The sequence below is a fragment of the Schistocerca gregaria genome, unplaced genomic scaffold, assembly GCF_023897955.1.
Source record: "Schistocerca gregaria isolate iqSchGreg1 unplaced genomic scaffold, iqSchGreg1.2 ptg000001l___fragment_3, whole genome shotgun sequence".
Taxonomy (NCBI): Eukaryota; Metazoa; Arthropoda; class Insecta; order Orthoptera; family Acrididae; genus Schistocerca; species Schistocerca gregaria.
The window spans coordinates 372,048-375,205 of record NW_026061699.1 but is presented as its reverse complement, the minus strand read 5'-3'; positions in this window follow the sequence as shown (position 1 = coordinate 375,205).

The following is a 3,158-nucleotide window of genomic DNA, read 5'->3' as shown; positions in this document are numbered from 1 at the left end:
ATGGGAATAAGGGAGGGACAGCCAGCTCACCGCTCAAAGCATTGAGTCCCCGGTTATAAGTGCGGCAGGGCAGCTACATTGGGGCGAGCAGGGGTCACGCGCCGTTTGGAGGAGGGTGGGATCTTCGGTGTTGCGTGCGCTACTGGCGGCTAGTAGGTCTGAGTCTCAAGACCCGGCGTTAATTCCTTAGCTTTCTGGGATTGTGACTCGCGACGTCGCGCCAAAGGTACCCAGTGCTGCCGCTAGGTGTCACACTCAGCGAGTCGGCACCAGAGAGGGAGAGAGAGAGAGAGGGAGGCCAACGCTGCGACTGTGCGGCAACCGGGTTTCTCTCCAAAAATGTAGCGGCACATACGAATGGATGACAGCCAAGCGCAAAATCTGTTGTTGTACCTCTGACACTGAGGCAAGAACGTAAGATCAAATTGCGGAAAATGAGGTAGTAAACGAGTTTTGAAGTATTGTACGCTTACTGATTCTATAATGCACCTCCCTAGAGCTATTTACGATAACAGTGTATACAGTTCTGTACAGACATAGTAAAAATGTACATACATCAAAAAAGTTTCGCATCACCTCGGCTCCAAGAGCTCCGGAACCTGTACACAAAATTGGAATTGAGATCAACATGAATATCCTTTGCACCCTTTTTATTGCTAATGAAAGTCAGGCATTGCATCTTGTACCACCATACAGGGACACCTTCGGAGGTGGTGGTCAACATTGCTGTACACACCTCTCCCTCTAATAGCCAGTAGCACGTCCTATTGCATTGATTCGTGCCTGTATTCGTCGTGGCATTTTAGCCATAAGTTCATCAAGGCACTGTTGGTCAAGATTGTCCCACTTCTCTACGGCGATTGGGCGTAGATCCCTGAGAGGGTTGGTGCGTCACGTCTTCCATAAACAGCCCTTTTCAATCTATCCCAGACATGTTCTATAGCGTTCATGTCTGGAGAAGGTGCTGGCCACCCTAGTCGAGCGATGTCGTTATCCTGAAGGAAGTCATTCACAGGATGTGCACGATGGGGGCGCGAACTGTCGTCCATGAAGACGAATGCCTCGCCAATATGCTGCCGACATGGTTGTACTATCGGTCGGAAGGTGGTATTCACGTATCGTACAGCCGTTACGGCGCCTTCCATGACCACCAGCGGCGTACGTCCGCCCTCCATAATGCCACCCCAAAAGAGAAGGGAACCTCCACCTTGCTGCACTCGCTGGACAGTGTATCTTGAGGCATTCATCCTGACCGGGTTGCCTCCAAACACGTCTCCGACGATTGTCTGGTTGAAGGCATATTCGACACTCATCGGTGGATAGAACGTGATGCCAATCCTTAGCGGTCCATTCTGCGTGTTGTTGGGCCCACCTGTACGGTGCTGCAAAATGTCGTGGTTGCTAAGATCGACCTCGCCATGGACGTCGGAAGTGAAGTTGCGCATTATGCAGCCTATTGCGCAAAGTTTGAGTCGTAACAAGACGTCCTGTGGCTGCACGAAAAGCATTATTCAACATGGTGGCGTTGCTGTCAGAGTTCCTCCGAGCCATAATCCGTAGGATGCGGTCATCCACTGCAGTAGTAGTCCTTGGGCGGTCTGAACGAGGCATGTCATCGACATTTCCTCTCTCTCTGTGTATCTCCTCCATACCCGAACAACATAGCTTTGGTTCACTCCGAGACGCCTGAACCCTTCCCTTGCTGAGAGTCCTTCTTGGCACAAAGTAACAATGCGGACGCGATAGAATACGGTATTGACCGTCTAGGCATGGTAGAATTACAGACAAGACAAGCCTTGTACCTCCTTATTCGTGGAATGACTGGAACTGATCTGCTGTGGGGTTTCCAGCTATTTTGGTGGAACGAATTATGTTTGCAGAAACAAAATAATATAGTCACATAAAACTCTCAGAGTTCATGTGAATAAAGTGAAAGAGCAAATAAATATCGTGATAAGCATCCTTCACAGAAATAGATTATTGTACTTAAAAATTCAAAAGGATAGACTGTATCTGCAGAACGATCTGCTGGTCAACTGCAAATGTGTATTGATTGCCCTTTTTGTACATACTCTAGTCACTGTGAATGTCGAGTATTTCTTTTTTTTTCCATTACATGGAGAAACGAACATATAAAACGCACCAGTATTACTGATGGAACCTTCTGACAGATTATTCTAGTTCTGAGAGGACGTTTCATCGCAGCGCACTCTCTGCTGCAGAGTGAAATTCTTTCTGGGAACTTTATTAGTATAGACAAGTCATTTCACATGTCTGAATCAAATTTTAATTTATTTGATTTGACTCAAATAAAATCGTATTTTCATTAGAATATTATAATTCAGCATTACCAGTTGACAAAAAGATACAATATTAATACAATTAAAGAAACTGCTGAAAATGAGGTTCTAACCTCGACACTGTTTCAATATGAAACTCAAATACTTACGAATAGATTTGTATTTAAGTGAGCCGGAAAAATATCTTCCTTTTTTTAGAATTGACATTTTTGAGTTTTTTAAAATTGTCACGTTGTTTTAGTAAACTGATGTCTGGGCACAGATTTTCGAATTACATAAATGTAGGTAAAGGAAATCGAACAGGGCCAGTCCACAAGCTCCGCTAGCCACATAACAACGTATATATACGCTCACAAGCGTAAAATCTATACCAGCTGCTGTCTGAGCAGGATGAAAGCACATACAGAGCGCATAACAAATCCGGCAATAACTCACGCATTACAGTCATTTTCACGCCTTGAAGAAGAAAGTTTTCCCGAGTCTGATATCCAGTGGCACACATAGTGACGTCCCGAGTCACGACCCCAGGAAGCTCAGAATTTGACGCTCAGTGTCTTACCCGGTAACATCTGGAGAGAACTGACCAGTTCTTGACGAGGAGCGGCCTGCTGCTGTGTGAACCTGACCTGGTGGGGTTCCAGCGGCGTTTGCTTGGCTTGTTGGAAATTCTGAGTTGTTTATACAAGGCTCTGATTCGTCTGCTGTCATTGGACAGAAGTACATAACGTTTTACCTGATATGCTTGTTGCCATGACGGCCCAAACTGAGGAGTTGGATGTGGATGATCGAACACTCTTGGGTCGATCGTCGTAGAGGAGACTTCTCGTGCTCGATCGCTGAGGGGGGGCGGGGGGGGGG